This window comes from Phodopus roborovskii, unplaced genomic scaffold (assembly GCF_943737965.1).
Source record: "Phodopus roborovskii unplaced genomic scaffold, PHOROB, whole genome shotgun sequence".
Taxonomy (NCBI): Eukaryota; Metazoa; Chordata; class Mammalia; order Rodentia; family Cricetidae; genus Phodopus; species Phodopus roborovskii.
In genome coordinates, this window is record NW_026126567.1 from 7,749,012 (window position 1) to 7,769,492 (window position 20,481).

Sequence of the window (20,481 nt, forward strand, 5' to 3'; positions counted from 1 at the left end):
GCTCAGGCTGGTTTTGACGTGGCCGAGGATGGCCTTGAACTCGATCTTCCTTCTCCACCTCCTCAGTGCAGAGATTGCAGGTTTTTGTGGTGCACGGGGATGGGACTTTGGACATGCTAGGATGGCACTCTACCAACTGAACTGCATCCCCAGCCTTTTCCTGCTGTTTTCTATCTCTGTCATTACCTGTTGAACTTAATCCTAAGGAAATGCATAGGGTAGGGGGAAATGCAGGGTGGAGAGGGAGGTGTGTGTCAGGAAGTGGTCAGGAATTACAGTGAGTGCCACGTTAGCCAGCTGATGTTCACTGGAGATCTTTGCGTCCTGCCCACCCATCTGAACTGCTGCATAGGAGTGCCTGTATCGATAGTAACACTCCTGGCTGGATTTGAAGTCGTTTTCTCTGGCCCCGTGGCCCCTACTTATCCCCGATGTCTTCTGCGCCATTCCTTTGTCAAAGTGGGTTTACCCTATTTGGCAGCTGGGAACACTGACTCCTAGAATTGGGGCAGATAAGGAAGAGGCTGAGAAGTTCAACTTCGGGGTCAATTGGAGAGCTGACTGCTCAGGGAGAGCCCCCAGGAACCTACAAAGTCGGGAGGACTGACTGGCTGGGGTTGATTTGCTGTGGTTGGTATTGCCGGGAAATCAGTATCCTGTGATGAGGAGTGCATGCCAGTGCTGGAGGGAGCGGCTGATTCCTGGCCCTGGTTCAGATTTGTTTGATGTCAGTTGAGACATTGACCTTACGTCTCTTACTTCTGCTCCCTTATCTAGGAAAGGGGGTGGGTTAATAAATATTTATGTTTCAGATTTTTCTGGCACAAGTTAGAAAAGTTATGCAATCAAGCGTTTGGATATAGTAGGTACACAGAACGCAGTAACTGTTTCATTTTCAGGCTGAAAACACATTTTAAGGTTGGTTTCAATAAGCAAAAGTATTCCGATATGGTAGCTAGGGGAATGGCTCAGTTAGTAAAACATGCAAGTGTGAGGACCCAGAGTTCAGGGCTACAGCACCCATGCAAAAGTTCCTGCCCAGGGCAGGGCAGGGTCAAGGCAGTGTGAGTTTGTAACTCCAGTGCTTGGGGGTTGGGGGTGGAGACAGGTGAGCTTGTAATACTTTCCAACCAGTCAATATAGGCAACTACAAGCCAGATTCATTAAGAGAACATGTCTTATAATGTGCAGAAGTATTTGAGGAAGATTTCTGGGCGCAAAAAGATGCCTGAGCCGTGGCATCTGCAGGTGCATCCATGCACATGCTTAACACACACACACACACACACACACACACACACACACTGAGTGGGTGTGAGAAGTGAGAGGGGACTCAAGCCTGAGGCTTTTGATGTGACCCAGACATGAGGCGACAAGAAACTGTTTCCAAGGAAACAAGGCTGTAGGTGTCTGCTTTCATAGTTTCTTTATTATGAGATTTTTTTTTCAAATCCTGTTATGTTTTATTATGTTTTGTTTTTGAAGTTAGGAATACCATACAAAGTGGCATTAATTTTCAGGGCATATGAATTGTACTGTAATTGTTAGAACTCTTGGCATTCTCAGGATTAGGTTTTGCTATGAATGGCATAAAACCTAAGAGACTCTTGACTTTAAAAATATAGGAAGTAAAGGTGGGTGGTGCATGACTTTAATTCCCACACTCGGGAGGCAGAGGCAGGTGCATCTCTGTGAGTTAGAGGCCAGCCTGGTCTACGGAGTGAGTTCCAGGAAAGCTAGGACTGTTATACAGAGAAACCCTCTCTCAAAAATAAATAAATAAATAAATAAATAAATAAATAAATAAATAAATAAAGCACCTACTGTGCAAGCTTCAGGATTGGAATTCAGATCTTAGAACCCAGACAAAGGCTAGGCCAGTGTGGTACCCTGCTGGGAAGTCTACCCTTGGAAGATGGAGACAGGATCCATGGAGTAAGCTGATTACCAAGACTAACCACTTGGTGAATTTTATTCAACTGAGAAACTCTCTTAATGAATAATATGGCTTGAAGAAGGTTCCTGACATTATACACACACACCCCCCTCTCTCTCTCTCTCTCTCTCACACACACACACACACACACACACACACACACACACACACACACGACCCTGCCCATACATGTGCACATAGGTACATGTGAACACTTATGTACACATACATATTATACAAATGCATGAAAAATGCAGATAGTGCAAGTGTGTGTTTGTGTGTGCATGTGGTGGTATGTGTGTGTGTGCGTGTGTGCGTACGTGTGCGTGCGTGTCTGTGTGTGCGCGTGTGTGTGTGCGCGTGTGTGCGTGTGTGTGCGCGTGTGTGCGTGTGTGTGCGCGTGTGTGTTGTACACTCTAAATACCCAGACACAGATGATGAGAGGTGCTGTAAGGTCACAGGCCTCTTCTCTTGTTTCTCTGCCCCGTGTCTTTCTGTTCCCAAAGCTCTCTTATTCTCCCATGCTAGATGCTTTTTCCTGGCCATCACATTCACCAGAGGGTAAATAAATAAAAGAAGAATAAGAAGAGGAAGACAGGGTTTGTGGTGTTGCTGTGTATATCTTGTTGGTCAAAGTTTAATACTCTGGCTATACTTACTTGGAGAGAGAGATGGTTAAAATACATTCAGTGAGAATATACTTACCATCCTCTTTAGGCATGCTATTACTTACTGAGGGAATGCTGTTGAGGAGACAAGATTTGTAGCCAGACTGCTGGCATTCTAATTGCGGGACAGTAGTCGGGTGACCTTGAAAATCTCCTAACCTCTCTGAGCCCCCGGGATTCTCATCTGTAGAAACCCACTCCACACAGCTTCGCTCAGTGTTCTCGTAATGAGCCAAGGCAAAGCCTCGCCCCAGTGCCCTGTGTACCATAAATGCTCGCTCCGCCTTTGCCCTGACTGTGGCTAACTACTCCACTGCGCCCTCCGCCATCATGCCTGCCTCTTCCTGCCTCTCTGCTCTGTTGCCAGGGCTGCTGCTGCTGCTGCTGCTGCATCTGTGTCTCCTGCTCCTACTGCCCCTGCTGCCCCCATTCCCACGGCCTCTGCCGGCACTCACTGACATGCCACTCCTTGCCTCTGAGTCTCAGTGCTACCCTCCATGCTGATGTTGAGAGTCACACAGTAGCTGGAAGGGACCAGATACGATGGGCATCTGCTACTCTGCTGATCTCTTTCCTGACAGAGGCGCTGGCTTCTTTGTGTGTAAAATGCCCAAGTGTGCCTCTTAAGACATAGAGGGCTCTGTGTGTTTATCTTTTACTTCAGAGGGGGGAAAAGAAAATGTGCCCTTTCGGGATAGAGAGGCATCTTAGTTGATAAAGTGTGTGCTCTGTAAGTATGAGGACCTGAGTTCAAGCCCCCGAAGCCTTGAAAAAAAGCCAAGAGTGGTGGCACATGTCTGTCACCCCACTGCTCAGGGGGCAGAGACAGGGAGTTTGCTGGCCAGACAATCTACCTAAATCATGGAGTTCTAGGCTCAGTGAGGGACTTATCCTAGAAATTAGATGGAGAAGGATTGGGGGAGACTCCCAACATGAGCCTTTGACTTCCATGTACACACACACACACACACACACGCACGCACGCACGCACGCACGCACGCACGCACGCACGCACGCACGCACGCATATGCCACAGCGGGAAAGTGGTAGAATATCAGTGATGCCACACCGGCTGATTACAAAGCCTGTGTTCTGAACTGTAACCCAAAGACTTGCATTTCTGTCACTCAGTTCCTCCACTCTTTCAGTGAAGGGACAGTAATCTACTGCCTCGTTCTTAGATGCCAGAAAGCAGAATGCAGTGTCCATGCAGACAATACTCTCTTGTGGAGCTCTGTCTTGAGGAGGTGAATGCCGTCGGGCCATCAGATAGTGCAGGATGCCCAGGGGACCCAGGGAGGGTCTGGAAGCCAGCATAACACTGCACTGAGTGATTGATGGAGGGAGAAGTTCCCACATTAGTGGGCTCTCCAGCCTTATGTGGCCCACATTCAGCCAAATAAAACAGTGTTCCCCCCCCCTCTGCCAACAAATACTGAGAGGGGTCAGCTTTTCTTGTCTTGCCTGTCAGTGTCACAGTTATGAGCTGCCTGGCGTGCCAAGCAGCAGGCCACACTGTGGATTCAGTGGAGGAAAAGGAAAGATTAGGAATGGAGTCTTCTTCCCAGACTGTTAGTTCAGACAGAGTGAATGAGTGAGTGAGTGAGTGAGTGAGTGAGTGAGTGAGAGAGATCAGAATCCACAGCCAGCCGGGCAGGTACCATGCTCTCAAGTGTGGTGGGAAATGAGTAAGAGCCAATTATTTTCCATGCCATGCCTAACACCAGGAAGGCAGGCAACAGCCTGTGGCCGCTGCATCGGATTCAGAGACCAGCTGGCCTTGCTTTGCGGGGAGGGGGGGAGTGTGGGGTGGGGAGATTTCGTGTGTGCTGTGCCGATGACCTAACTTGAGCCTGCAGCCCTCCTGAGCCAAACCCTGGGAAGATCCTCTGCTTTCCAAATGTCAAGGCAGACTCTATCATTATCACGCAGCCGGCTGTTAGCCCAAATTGAATTCCCCTGCATCCAGCTGATGTCCCTTTTTGGCCACAGGGCAGGGGTCAGGAATGTGTGCCGAGCATGGACAGGAAACGTGTCCCAGAAGCCAAACGCAGAAGGCTAACCTCTCAACCCTGCATTTCTGTCATAGCTGGAAGGGTCAGGGTGCCTTGGGGGTCTGGATGCGAAAGAAAAAGAAACGCGTGATAGAAAAACAGTTTTCAATTTAAGTCCCATTGTGAAAGGCCTTTGGATATAATTGAAGTAGCCTCAAATTCCTGTGGCTGCTTTCCAGCTCTGGCTGTTCTTTGATTGTATACGTTTAAGCTGGAAGGTTCTCCCCAAACTGAGAGCCTGCAAAGTGTTACCCATCCCTCCCTCCTTCTCCCTCCCTCTTTCCCTCTCTCCCTTCCTCCCTCTTTCTCCCTCCCTCCCGAGAAAGTGAGGAGAGGCTGCAGTGAGCTGGGTCCTATGGGAAACCCTGAAATGAGTGACAAACCCTGATGGTCAGGCCTCTGTGAGCATCTTTCATGTTCAGCCATCATTTTAGAAGTGGTATTCAATCTGCGGATGCCTACATTCTCTTTCTTTTTCTTTTTTTAAGTTTATTTTTAACATTAACATTTGTGTTGATGTATATAATGATGGGTTTCATTATGACATCTGCATATGCAGGTCTCCTTGTATGTTGCTCATGTTCATACCTCACCACTGCCCCCTCCCCGTATCCCTTCTCATCCCTCTGCACAGTGCTCCTCTTCCTCCCACAACAAAGTTCCCCTCCTGCCTCCGTGTCGTGTCTCTGGTGTGTATGTATGTGTATGTGTATGTGTGTGTGTGCTGTGTATGTATATGAATGTGTGTGCGTGTGTGTGTAAAATATCCTGAGCCCTGTTTTCTCAAAGGTCTTTGTATCATAGACATGGTCCTACCTCTTGGGCTCTTGTTTCTGTTTTGATTGGTGGTCCTGTCCTGCATTTCAGGAGGCTAGGGGTTTAGAGCCAGGTGTCAGTGGGCCACCGTTTCCAAGGCCTGCTGCCAGATGCCCTCCTCACATCATCCCCAGCTTCTGTGTCGGCTGTCTGTCTGTCCTTGGTGCTTCTGGGATGACAGTCATGCTGCCTGTCTCTGCAGTGTTGTGTGTTTTCTTTCCTCCTTTCCCGTAAGAACGCCAGTCATACTAGATTTAGGGTCTGTCCGAATCCCTGCGACCTCACTTTAAAGTACACCTGGTTATACCCGCAAAGATCCTGTTTCCTTGTGTTTGTTTGTTTGTTTGTTTGTTTTTCTGATAGGGTCTCATTAGCCCAGGCTGTCCGTGAACTTATTTTGGAGCTGAAGTTTGGCCTTGAACTCCAGATAGTCTGGATTGTACCTCCCAGGTGTTAGGACTGTAGGTGAATGTCAGCATGATTGGTTCATAGATCCTGTTTTCAAAGGAATGGTCACAGTCATGAGTGCTGGTAGCTGAGATTTGCATATCTTTTGTGAGGCAATACAGCACCTTTCAAGCATTGACCATGATGCTTCCTAAGGCCCTGAGTCTAGGCTACTGCCTCACCTAACTCTGTGTTACCTTTGTAGGTAAATGGTGTTATAATTTTTTTACAAAAGCAGCTGGAGAGAGAAAGAAACCATGCAACAGAGTTCAGGTGGAAGGTTTTATTTTTTTGTTTGTTTGTTGTTGCTTTGTTTTGGTTTGGTTTTTGTTTTGCTTTGTTTTGTTTTTTAATTAAGGGAAAAGGATTGTAAAAAGGGGACAAGGAAGGGGCTGGGGAGACTGTCCTTCTGGGAAGAGAGAAGGAAGAGAGGCAGAAAGAGAGAGAGAGGAACAGAGAGAGAGAGAGAGAGGGAGGGAGAGGGAGAGAGAGAGAGAGAGGGAGGGAGGGAGGGAGGGAGGGAGGGAGGGAGGGAGGGAGGGAGGGAGAGAGGAACATATTGAATAGGCACAGGTGGTCTCTTAATGGCAGCAGCCGAGGGTGTACCCTGTCAGAATTCCAAAGGCAGGCCAGTACGGATGCCTAAATACTAACAAAAGATACATGTCTGCTGAAGGGGGGTGCCTTTCGTCACTTGAACGGGTGTTTTCCTGTTTCTAGCTGGGAAAATCTACCTGTGCATGCTCCCTTGTGTTCCTGTGGGATTCCCCACTGGTGACAGCAACTCTTGTGGCTGTCACCAGTGTTGTTTCCTGGGCTGGTAAGTGAGATGATTGAGCTCTGAGGAGAGACTCAGACCGGGAGGCGATGTGTCCTGGGGACATTTCCCTGCCAGTCTGCCCTGGGCATGTCATATCCCCTTGATGCTAGGGGTCTTTGTGAGGACAGCTAGAATCAAATAAAGATGAAGGGATTGCCTGGCTCACTTGGATGCCTGTGCTGGGGTAAGCCAGGACATAGTATTCCTCCCGGAAGAGGCATCTGCCTGGCCCACTCAGTGCATTTCCCAGAGCAGAGACCTAAGCTCACTGTGTAGGGCTGTTCATTCTCCGAGCATTTTGTCACCACATCCTTCAGGAGAGTATGTTCGTTAGTTACTTTTCTTGTCGATGTGACAAAATCCCTGATAAAAGCAGCTTCGGGAAGGAAGGTTTATTTTGACTCACCGTTCAAGGGTGCTGTCCGTCACCTCTGGGAGACAAGGCAGCAGGGTATGAAGGCTGTGGGACTTTACATCGGCAGTCAGGAAGCAGTGAGAGGACACTGGCCCTTGGCTCTCCTCCTTTTGTTCAGTCCAGGTCCCCAGCCCAGGGGATGCTCCCGAAGCCTTAGTTAGGGGAGGCCTTCCCTCCTGCCTCCACCCAGTCTGGAAGCTCCCTCACAGGCACACCCACAAGTTTGTCTCCTGCTGATCCAGAAGTGCAGTGAGTTGACAGTCGAGGTGGAGCGTCACCCTGTTTTTCAGAAACACGGAAGGCTGCCCCTTCCAGAAATGTCTGAGGCCGCGCGCAGCATTAAAAACGGGATACAGTCACAACCCAGGCAGAAAGTCTGCCCTACACTGAGCAGTGAGTTCAAGTGGCGAAAAACAGATTGAGCTGAAACAGTGAAAAATTAGGTAGCACTAAAGATAGGGTGGTCACTTTTTAAAGTTACTGGAGTAGTTATGGTACCCGGCTGCCATGTGAAGATAACCTTTGTTCTGAGGGGTGTGGCTTAGTTCCTTTGTGTCCAGCACCTGGGATGTATTAGGTGCTCACTAAATGCTCAGGGTTACTACTGGTCCTCTGAACCGTGGCGCACTCTTCGTAGGAAAAGACTGGGATTGGACATACAGGTGAACACACATTTCCCCATCCAGTATCTTGTTCCAAAGGACTTGCTTTTTGACACTCAGCAGATGTTGCACAGCCAGGTGAAAGATGAGACGGGCAGCCACAGGAAACAACACAAATCCTATGGATTGAGTGGCCAACTTGGGCTCCTCCTGCATGACCTTGGGAAAACACAGATACCCTTGACCTGGCTTTCAGGTCTGGAGAGGGGGTCTTGGTGATCAGCTGAATTGAGTGCCACTGGGGAAGATAGCTAGAGGCAAAGGAGTCAAGACAGTAACAGGCCAGGGTTACTCCGACACCTGTCTGTGTCATCCCAGTCTTGCCTTCTTCCTGTCCCAGTATCTCCTTATGGTATGACAGGACAGGTACGGAACCAAAATCTTTCACATCTCGAAGCTGTGACATGGACGTATTTCCTCTGGTTGGTACCGCGAAATGCTTTAAAAAAAAATATTTAAATAGTGGTAACATATAAATAAGGAAATTATCCCGTTTCTAAGTGCATAGTTCTGTCATAGTAAGTACAGTCACACTTGTGTTGTGTAACCACCACCACGCCCCATTTCCAGAATGTTTGTAGTTTGCAAAACTCAACTTCTGAGGCTGGGGTGTGGTTCAGTGGGCAAGGACTCTCCTGGCATGTGTAAGGCTCTGAGTTTGGTGGCACAACAGTCAAGACGCAAGCAGTCAGGCAAAGTCTCCCATTGTGTTCAACTTTGTATACATCAAATACCAGCTCCATATTCCTTCTCCACCCACCCCCAACATGTGGCTACCTTCAGTCTACTTTCTATAAATCTGTGCATTCAAGGCAGCACATATAAACGGAGCTGTACAATATTTGCTCTCCTGTGACCGGTTCCATTAGAACAGTGTCTTCAAGGCTCATCGGCATCACAGCATGGTCAGAATTCCCTTTTCAGGCCGAATAACATTCAGTGTGTGTGTGTGTGTGTGTGTGTGTGTGTGTGACCGTTACCTTTTCTTTATCCTCCATTCACTTATTCATGGACAGTGGGTCATTTGCACCCATTATGAGTAATTTTGCTGTGAACCCGCATGTATAAATATCTGTTGAAGTCTCTGCTTCTAGTTCTTCTGGGTCTACTCACAGACATGGAATTACTGGGCCGAATGGTAATTCTATGCTAATTGCCCTGAGGAGCCACTACACTGCCTTCCATAACAACTACACCAATTGCATCCCTACCAGCATAGGCCAGGGTTCCTGGTCTTCTGTTGCTGTTCCTTGTAATTTTCTGCTTTCTCAGTGGTAGCCCTTCTCATAGGTACAGAACACAACATGGGCAGCTTCACATTTCTCTTATGTTGTCTAGACCAATTAAGTAATCCGTGACTTTATTTAAGCCCTGGCCATAGAGAATAACAGACCCAAGTCATTGTTATATGCTTCCTGCCTTCAAGATATTCAGGGAGTGTTGGGGAAAATAAATATGCAAATAGGTCATTTCAAGCCAATATAATAGGGCTGATAATATATCTTAGTGGGCTAATAACGTGTATACCTTTATGCCTTGAATGCAGATTAAAAAAAAAAAACATAGCAACAAATATTGACTGAGTTTTATGCCTTTTTGTGAAGCATGTGAAGTCCTTAAGTTTTACTTAGGCTGGAAGGAATTTACCAGCATTTTCTATGACAGTAGACATGTTTGCCTGTCGCATCTGCCAGCCATGTGTCCTTAAGAGGCATCTAGTGGATGAAGAAACTGCATTTTTAATGTCTGTTTAATTTTAATGATTTACATTTAAATTCAAATGAGCTGCTGTGTTGGATCCTAGAGGAAGCACACACATCATCTACCTCTTCTCACACTTGACTGTACCTCAAACAACCTGGGGAGCTCGTCACTGAAAGCTCCTGGGTCCTCCCTCCAGTGATTCTGGCTCCTTAAGTTTGGAATGGAGCCAGGAATAGACATTTAAACACTACCTGTGATGCTGATACAACTGCATCTGGGAAGCATCTCCTAGTATCACGTCCCTCAGCCTTCATATCATCTTGTGAAATGTAAAGTTTGCTTTTCTACTAGCTGTAGTCATGTATTGCATAGCAATGTTCTGAGCAACCACACAAGATACGGAACGGTGGTCCTGTAAGAGCAGGACACTTAACTGTTGTCAAATGCTGTCATTGTGCTATGCGTGCGTTGGTGGTGATGTTGCAAGCAGACCCCACTGCATAGCCAGTTATGTAAAAGAATAGCACACACCATGATACACATCATACTAGACAGTAAGACTGCATTATGTGTTTATGTGTTCACTATACTTTTTATTGTTATTTAAGAGTATACTAACAAGAAGAAGAAAACATTCTGCCATTAGAGTCTTGAGTGTTCACCTGCAGCAGGCTTACACACATCTCATGTTTACCATGCCTCTCGACTGCTCCCAGAGGCCATATCCAGTGGTTATTGACCCACACCGTCTGAGTTTATGTGAATTGGATGTAGTGTGGCCTTATGACACACTACATTTCCATCCCTCTCAGACACACCAGCGCCGATATAAAAACAATGATTACCTGTGGGAAGGAAGGCAAGATGGAACACAATTAGTGTATTAGTCAGTCAGTTTCCTTCTGCAGGACCTGAACCAGACACTTTGGCATCATAAAGTAGGATTTCACTGCAGTAATTAAGAGCACACCGTGTCTGTCCTGGGTATGAGTGCTGGAGCCACCTGAGACCTTACTCTGTGGTCCTAGGCAAATTCCCTCATCTATAAAATAGTTGTAGCACTGTCCCTCACCTAAGACAATATGTGGAAAGTGTGTACTTGGCATTTGGCATAGATTAGAATAACAAAAACACAGTAGTAGATAGCTCTGTGTGCTTAACATGACTCAAACATGGCCCTCTCTCTTCTAAGCACTTGGTGCTGCTTAACTCAACCAGACAGCAACCTTGTAAGAAGACAGAGTCGCCATTTATGCAAGCTGACGTCCTCGGAGGTCTGGAAAAGTACTTAATAACACTGTGCTTATAGATGGCATAAGCAGAGCTCGGCTATAGGCAGTGGACCCTGGAGGCTGTAGTTCTTACATGTATCTCTTAGGGAAGCCTGTTGAAGGCGAGCCTCTGCCTCCTGTGGCTGTGATCTGGCTCTGAAGGGCTAAGCTTTGGAATTAATCTTCAAGTCAGTTCAGCTTCCAAGAAGCTCTTGACCCAACTGCCTCCCCCTCTCTCTGCAATCTGTTGTGTTTGAGTTGTTCTCTGTAGCATGGTGACTTCTTCATTATATCTCCCAGTTCTAGACTTGATAGCCCAAGTGCTGTATTAACTCTCAGCGGGCCCCTCAAACTCCATACAGGTTGAGCATCCCATTCCAATCATCTGAAATCTAAAATACTTCAGAATCAGAAACTCTTTTGGGCCTGGAACATGATGCCACAAGTGGAAAATTCCACACCGTGGGACTTCATTTTATGCAGGTATTAAGAATATTTGAAATTAGCTTCAGGCTGTGCTTATGAAGTGTTGATCAAACATAAATGAATTTCGTGTTTAGACTTGAATCTATCCCCAAGATACTTCCTCATGCATATGTAAATATCAAAATCAAGAAAATTTGGAAACTCAGGACAGATCTGGCCCCGAGCATTTCAGGTAAGGAATGCTCAGATCTCATGTCCGCCATGGCTGGCTCTTCCTGTTCCTACATGACATTGAATTGTGCTGTGAGCGACTGTTATCGGTGTCAATAGCTTCAGCACCTCTTGCCCAGCGTCCAGAGGCTCTCCCTGTGCCTTGCTGCCTGGACCCCCGTCCCTACCCTGCCTCTGATCATATTTACTAGCCTCCTCTGTGCTCCTCACAGGCGCTGTCCTGTCTTGGGATTCTGCTTCATGTCGTTTCTCTGCCTTCCAGGCCCCTTTCTCTGTGCCTCCTGGCATTCTGATGCCCACATCTCAAGGAAAGGAAAAGCCCCTCGGATTGCTCTTTACCTGCTCTGTAACCTGTCTTTCCTATGACTGCTCCCTCTGTACTTCCTTCACTGCCCTCTTCTTTTCTCCCCCTTCAGTGTGTTCGGGTGTGTGCTTGCACATAATACACGTGGAGGTCGGAAATCAGTGTCGGTTGTCTTCTTCAATCGCATCCCGCTTCTTTTGTGAGACAGGTGGACCTTGAGCTCACCAATGTAGTTAGCCGCGCTGGCCAGTGACGCCTGGAGAGCCCCTTGCCTCTGCCTCCCCGGCACTGGTAGATAGATGTGCACCCAGATTTCTATGTGTGAGCGCCAAAGATCTGAACTGATACCCTCAAGCTTGCACAGTAAGTTTACCATCTCATCCAGCCTCCCCAGTTCCCTCCCTGAGGCTTCCCCCAGCAATCTGCATTTCCCCTGGAGATGTCTGACCCCACCCCCACCCCACCATAGACAAATCTATGGTGGCTGCTTACAGCCCTCACTAGGATGGACACATTTGATAAATACACATTTGGTGACCTCTTCTCAGTTGAGCATGAGCATTAAGTGCCACATGCAGGCCTGTCACACATGAGACATTACTCATGTATTATCCAAGCCACTGACATTTAGATGGGTCTTGGGCCTCTTTAATGGACCTCGGTCCCTGTTGTCCTTGCTGCTCATCCTAAGTATTAGAACTTTTACTACGATGCCTCAAAAGGAAATAGTGGTCCTAGATAGCTGTTCCAAATCAAAGTTGATCGATGCATTGTACAAATCCGAACAGGGAATTTTTGTGGTCGTCATCGTCGTTTATAAAAACAAACTATGCTGTGTCCCCCCAAAAGGGGTCTTTCATGCCGATAAACGCATATATGTGTTTCCCTGCAGATTGATAACTCAAGCAATGACATCACCTCACGACCAAAATGTGCTTGCCAACCCGAGCTGGAGAATGACTGTTTGGGTGAAAACACAGAACTTTTAAAAAGGGAGGTTTCCAGGTTTGCCAAGGAACTATAGACAGGTCATTAATGTGGCTGGCTGCAGCAAGCTGGGCCACAGCTCCCTGCTTCTCCTTTTCATTAGCAGCAAGATAATTAACCCTTAGGCTCTGGGACTGCAGCTCCTGGCTGAAGTGAGCTGGCTTTGAGCTGCGTTAGAAACTTCCAGACAGTAGGAATGGAGTTTTCTTCGATGCAGTGAAGAGTGAATCTGACAGACTCCAGTCACACACGTCTCCCCTCGGTGTTCCCACACATGTCACCAAGACTGCTGCCAGACTTTCCGCAGGTCCCACCCCATCCTCAGGACTGCACAGAGTGGCCAGCATAGTTGTGAGGGAGTGTGTTGCCTGTGTGTGTCTGCAGTTTTAATTCTTGGGGACAGAAACTGAGTCGCATCACTTAAATTTTCCCTTTACTGTGACAAAGCAGGGTTTATTTTGGCTTGTGGTGTGGAAGGCATGGTGATACTGTGCCCACTGTTGGGGAGCAGAGAGAGGTGAACTCAATGCTCATGGCACTTTCTGCTTTTCGATCAGTCTGAGACGGCTCCCTCGGGGTTCCTCTTCCTGAGTTAGGTCTCTCTGCAAGTCTCACAGACAAGTCCAGAGATTTGTCTGCTAGGTGGCACCAAATCCAGCTGATTAACTGTGATACTGTCTCAGGTCAGCTTGTGCAATGAAGGGATTTCATTGTTCACGTGAGAGCTGAGACTTAGCCCCGGCAGGCAGACATTAGATTCCAATGTTTGTTCTTTCTTTTCTCTCTGCTTCACCACCTTCCTCTTGGTCACGGTATTAGTGGTATTAGTTACTTTTGTGTCACTGTGCCCACGGTACCTGGAATAAACGGTTGATTTATGGTTCCAGGTCTATCATGGCAGGGAGGGTACGCTGGAACATCGTAATCCACAGTAGATGCGGGAGGTGATGGAGGCTGTTCACGTCACAGTGGACCAGGCAGCAGAGAGGGAGACCAGAAATCGGGGGGTAGGCATAACCTTCATGTGCCACCCCATGTAACCTACTTGTGCCAGTCAGAACATAGCCCATAGAGGTCCCCACGGCCTCCCTGAGACCACTGAACAGTGATGGCTTAGTTCTCTGGTTTTCCGAGTAGGGACTCCCAGAAGTATGTGCCTTATAGCTGCCAGGCTAGCAATCCCAGAAGATGGAGAGCATTGCTTTCCAGGAGCTCTCTTGGATTCTCACAATTGCTCTTCCCAGTTTGGGTTCACCTGCCACACCTTCTTTTGATCACTGTGGACCAGATGATGGATGATTCTGATAGGACAGGCCTGCGTCACCTGGCCATTCTCAGAGCTGGGGAGAGTTTGAAGGTCTGCCTCATCGGAACGATAAGGAGGGATGGCTTCCTGGATGTGGGGGGGGTGGGGGGACTTGGAATATATGAGAACAAGTCCTGGGTGCTAGTCAGGCGGAAGCACGGATGTTAGGGTTTATGCAGCTTGCATTCAGGAGTCTGCTTGGATCTTTGAGTAGCCACACATATGTCCATCAGCAGCGGACAGCCCTGGTCCCCACGGAACTGCTCCAGTGTATGTGGACACGTGGTCAGAGGCTATGGCTGTTATCTATTTCCGCTGGAGCTCTAGTGTTCCACTAATGGCATGGGAACAAAGAAAGAATTTGGACCTATTGTTTACCACCAGACTCCTCTAAAATGTGAGTTTAGGTCTCTGCCCCTTCGTGCTTGCCATCCTGTTGGTGAGAGTGGATAGGGTTCTAATGTGACAAGCTGCAGATCCAAGGGGTAAGAGTCACGTTTCCACAGGCAGGCACTGAGCACTAAGGGAGTCCTTCCTGTGTCCCCTGGTAAACACTCCATTCCACTGTCTGCCCTGCCTGTGCATAATCTCTGTATTTATCTGAGCTTTAGCCCAAACAGAGTTCTTGGCTTATTAAAGTTTATTCTCTCTATCACTGGGGCTTCTTGGATGCAGGTCTGTAGCAAGAACACCCAGAGGCTGTGCTCCTTGCTCTGTATGGCTCCACCAAGCCTCGTGGAAACTCCCAATGCGCGTGACCATGTGTGGCACCGGCTTGTTCTCACCGTTCACCTCCTTTCTCTGTCTCACTACGTTTATGAGCCCTGGAAGGGTGGGGCATTATCTGCCTTGCTTACTTCTATGAATAGGTTCACAGTCGGTGCAACGTGGTCATTGCCTTTAATGAACGGATGCTTAGGCCATGGGGAGTCATTCAGAGATGCATGACCTGCCTAGGTTTCCCCAGACAACAAGAGGCAACACCCTTTCCATAACTCACACCCACCATCCTGTGTCCTGCTTGTTCTCCTAAGAACCATGGTTTTCTGAGTAGTAGCTGGAAGATAGGAATTATAATATATGACAAACACTTGCCTGCAATAGGCTGTAAATCCCACAGCAACACTGATTATGTCAATGCTGTATCTGACCAGTTGTCATTGATGCTTGCTAAGAGCAGGTCTGCCTGGCGCAAAGGAGAAAAGGTTAGTGTTTATCCCCATCACAGAAGCCCTTCCCTGCTGGTGGCTTGGGGTCCTTCCATCTTACCTCCATGTCTGTCTGGCCAGAGGCTGTCATCCCTGAAGTGCTGTAATTATCTGTGTCTGTAAGCAAGGGATGAGGTGTTGACTTGTCACATCAATAGCATGCTTAACTACAGAGGACCCTGGCTTCCCTGTCTCAGGGTAGGAGTAGGAGCATTCATGGTCATGCCACAAAGAGTAGTCTTCACTCTGAGATGTATGCAGGGAAAGTAGCTATGTCTGGAAAGTAGCCAGGACATCTGGGGTTTTGCCTGTGGTACCCAACTGCTGAGAGGCTGTGAGAGGACTCTTTCACCTCACAGGGAGATGGGTAATGGTGCTGTTCTGTAGCCATTGGCTGGCTGTCTCTGGGGTAGATGCTGGCTTCAGATTATCCTGGATGCAGGGATACCATTGGAGTCATTGGATACTGTTTTCTCCTTTGGTTGTGGTACCTGTACACCTATCAGGAAGATTATCCTGCCCCTTCTGTGCTGTGTGAATTGAACAAGCTACTTCCTGTAAGCTCTGCTTGATCACCTGGGATTAACAATAGTCAGTCACTTCAAAGACATGTTTAGCACCGTGCCTGGCACATAGTAGGTCCTTTGTGCTCAGCCCTGGTTCTGCTGGCTCTATTCTGAAGCAGGTCAGTTCCTCGTGTTGGCTTCCCGTGGAGTGATGGTCCCAGCCTCCTGATTTCCAGAGTGCTGACAGGAGTGTTTTTTTTTTTTTTTTTTTTTTTCTCATAGAAGGTGTGGGAAACAAATGAGTCTCAGGCTTAACTGGCTATGAGCATCTGCTCTCAGCTTTTGGAGCCTATGAGAGAAGTCTGAGAAGTGAGCAATCTGCCTACATTGCCCGAGAAGAAACGGATGATGAACCAGATTGAATGGGCGATGCCGTTTCTACATAGACAAACGAACAAAGAGTCTTGCGAGCCCTTTTGTGGGCCCTTCTCTGCCCATGCCTCTGCAATGCATGTCCCTCTTCCACCTAGCACATACTCATGTATCCTCGGAGACTCGGCTCCTCTCTGAAGTGGCTAAAGTAGCCACTTCCTCTCTCTTCCAGTCCCATTTCCCTGTTGTCACCGTTTCCATTTCTGAGCAAGCCGCTGTTGGGCAGTAGCTCCATGTGATGCAGTGCCAACGATGACTCTCTCGTTTTGCTGCCATCGGAACTGGTTTGATTGGCCCTCTCTGCCGCGTTCTCTGGGAGCCGTTACTTGTTTATTCATTTATTCAGCAAATATTTATAAAGCACCTGCTATTTTGCCAGGCATTGCTGCGGAGGCTGGGGATTCAGTGCACAGCAGGAGAGACAGGAAAATCAATACATGACATTAAAGAACAAGATCATTTTTGATGGTGTGTAACTTAAGAAAACAAGCCAGGGCAGAGCTCTGAAGTGGGAGGAACATGGGCAGGAAGGAGGGACCATGTGGAGTCAGTCAGAGCTGAAGGATAATGGGAGATAATGCAGATAGCTAGGTGCAAGGTATTCTGGGGGGGGGGGGGTGGCATGTGCAAATGCCCAAGGTGTGTGTGTGATCCAGGAGTGACAAAAACCAGGGCTATGATGTCACAAAAGTCAGAGGCTTGCAAAGTGAGGTCAGGGGTTGACCCCACGTAGGGCTTAGATTTTCTTCTGAGAGCTTTAGGCCTCCTCTGTTGAGTCTTCTTCCGTGACGTTGTAGCACCGTCACCTGATGCCACACATGCCGGTTCAGAGCTTGAAGTGTGGCTTGTCCGGCTTGAGATGTGAGTATAAAATGTATCCGTTCCCAAGAGCTGACCTGACAGAACAGATGCAGACAGATGTTGCCCTGGCAGCGTGTGGATAGGATGCCATTTTGGTCAGATGACCTATTATTAGATGACCCCCCCCCACCCGTGACTTCTGTGAGTTGAATGATGTGCCCGACATCGTCTCAAAGCCATTACTGCTCATTGCACTGTCCTGGGGGCCCTGAGTTACTTTTGCTTCTTTTTCTACTCGCTTGGTTACTACAGCTACCTCTTGACGGCCCACACTCCTCATTGAGACCCAGTACTCTATCTGGTAGGTAGAGACCTTGGGTAGCAGGTGCTTAACTTGGACCACCTAAGCCCACATTATTCCTTGTATCCAAGACTTCCACAGATGATATCCTCCCCAAGAGATCTTCTTGGTGATCTCATGCTGCAGATGGTCCAGGTCAGGGGTACATGGAGGTAACTTCCCAGGAGCACTTCTTAGCCCACTAGGGACTAGAGTGGGAGCCCTCCTTGTCCTTGGAGGGCTTACCCTGAGATGTACTTCATAGAACCTTCTAGCGGGGCGATCTCTGGTTGCCATCTGTCTACCCTGCTCCTTAATACACCCAAGACTGGCTTCCTTCCTATCTTTGTCTTACTCCCCTGTTGTCTACTTGGGATCAACTCCCAAATATGCTGTTGTACTCAGAGCCTTGTCTCGGGCTGTGGACCTAGTCCTAGCCTTGTGTCCAATAACCAGGTGTCCAGTAGAGAAGAGGGGCCACCAACTCCAACATGTTACTGTGCACGGGCTGGTCGCTCGTGTTTAGGGCATGGGGTGGGGGTGAGCATAACAACAACAGATTCCTTGGCTAGTCTTCTTTGGTCTCTGGACCTCTGAGCCCGAAGACAAAGAGCAGGGACAATGGTGTGTCAGCTTTGCAGTATGTCATCTTTCTTGTGCACACACCCAGGAGGACGGTTGAGTCAGAAGTTGACTCAGTGGGGCAGAGCCACTGAGGAGAGCATAGTCCTCTTGGATAAGCCAGGTCATGGGGCTCAGGAAATATCTCTCAGCAGGAATAAGGCCTCCACTGTTCCCCACATACAATGGAGTAGAGTTTTTATGGGTGCCAAGCCTTTGTTATTTTTTTTTCTAAAAATACCTATGCCTAACTCCCAATATGTGAAGGTTTTTGTGTGTTTTTAATTATCTGTTTACACCAGGTAGTTCTCTGGGCACACTGAAATTCATCCTAATTCTTTCTCCTGATCCCTATCCCCCTGTCTGTTTTGAAGATTTGTTTCTTTTACCTTACGTATCTGAGTATTGTGCTGGATAGTTTTTATGTCAACTTGAGACAAACCAGAGTCATCAGAGAGGAGGGAGCCTCGACTGAGAAAAGGTCTCCATAAAATCCAGCAGTAGGCAAGTCTTAGGGCATTTTAATTGGTGATTGATGGGGGAGGGCCCAGCCCTTTATGGGATGTACCATCTCTGGGCTGATAGTCCTGGATTCTATAAGAAAGCCAGTAGGCAGCGCTCCTCCATGGCCTCTGCATCAGCACTTGCCTCCAGGTTCCATCCCTGCTTGAGTTCCTGTCTGACTTCCTTTAGTGACAGACTACATTGCGGAAGTGTAAGCCAAACAAACCCTGTGATAGTTTGGATGTAACTGGCCCCATAGGCTCATAGGGAGTGGCATTATTGGGGGTATCTCTTTGTTGGAGAAATTCTGTCACTGTGGAGGCAGGCTTTGAGGTTTCTAAGCTCAAGATAGCACCCAGTGCCACAGTCCCCTTCCTGTTGCCTTCTGATCAAGATGTAGCCAGCACCATGTTTGCTGAAAATTCCGGCAGAACATGTCCATTGTATTTGAACATGCTGCCATGCTCCCTGCCATGATGATAATGGGCTGAACCTCTGAACTGTAAGCCCCCACCTCAAGTAAATGTTTTCCTTTATTAGAGTTGCTGTGCTCATGGTGTCTCTTCACAGCAATAGAAACCCTAACTAAGTCAGCTCTTTCCTCGCCAAGTTTTGATCATGTTGTTTCACCACAGAAACAGAGACCCTCACCAAGACAAACGTTTCACCTCTGCGTACGTACATGAACTATATGTATTGCCTGCTGCGTGCAGAAATCAGATGAGGGCATTGAATCCTGTTGATGGAAGTTTCTGTCCCACCCAGTCCCGTAGTCCCAAATAAACACACAGAGGTTTATATTAATTATAAGCTCTTTGGCTCATGGCCCAGGGTTCTCTTTTGGCTAGCTATCCCTTAATTATTAACTCATTTCTATTAATCTATGTATCTCCACACAGTCTTGGCTTACCAGAGAATGCTCAGGCATCCTATCTTCCCGGTAGCTACATGACGTCTCTCCCGCAACAAGAGAAATATATAGTCACCGCATACAGAAGGACCTTCCCCCACCTCCTCAGGATCCCCTAGAACTGGAGTTATAGATGGTTATAGGATACTTTGTGGGTTGGGAACCAAACCTGAGTCCTCTGCCATGGTATTCTGTCCAAGCACACGGGGCCATGTGACCACGGATTGAGCCCTGTGAATCAGTAAGCGCAAATAAACCCTTCCTGCCCTTGTCATGAATTTTGGTCACATCAGTGAGAGGGTGACTAGTGCAGAAAGATGGGCAGGGCCTCTGGAGCATGCCTGAAAGAATTCTGCTCTCCAGTGAGACCCCTTGTCAGCAAATGAAAGTCACTCATCACTCAGGATGGACAAAGGCCAGATATACAATATGTGACACACACACACACACACACACACACACACACACACACACACACACACACCTTTTATTATAGTATCTCAATTGTTAGCGGTAATGGATGAGGACTCATGGAAAAATCAATGCCTGGTGAGTTGTGGGGATCATGCCATTGTGTAAGTTGACATGGGTATTGGAAGGATCAAAGAAAGCAGGGAGAGGTATCAGATCTCGGTATGCGGAGCTGCTGGTATGAATATGCTGATCAGCAAACGTGTATTTGCATTCTGCCCCGGCCAGAGCCAAGCTGAACCATCACCGCATCAAACTTGTCTGTGCCCACTGCCAACTTAAATCCTCCCCTGGTTAAAAGAGCAGAGACATGCTTCTTTGCAACAGTATTCAAGGCCTCCCCCAGTGCTCCTGCCTAACCTCTGACCTCTTCCCATCCCTCCTCCTTGACCCCTGCTGGGCTCACCTCCCCCTGTCTGCGCTACCTCATAATGTGCCTTGCAGTTCCCTCTATTTCTGCCTGCTGTACATCCGTACGCATAGTTCATTCTACGCAGTGGAGCTACCCAAGGGCCAGCTACTTCCTTCCGAAGGCATCATGGCATCAACTGTTAGGTGCATTCTAGTGCCCTCTGCCCTTGTTCCTTTCTCTGTGTCTCATGTCCCTAATTTTCCTGGCATTCCAGTGACTTGACGGACAT

General features: G+C 47.9%; 1 protein-coding gene across 3 annotated transcripts in view; it reads left to right on the forward strand.

Annotated features, from left to right (window-relative positions):
• The window catches only part of Asap1 (ArfGAP with SH3 domain, ankyrin repeat and PH domain 1), a 259,627-nt gene that overhangs the window by 32,183 nt on the left and 206,963 nt on the right, over positions 1–20,481 (forward strand). The gene's annotated exons all lie outside the window — the stretch shown is intronic.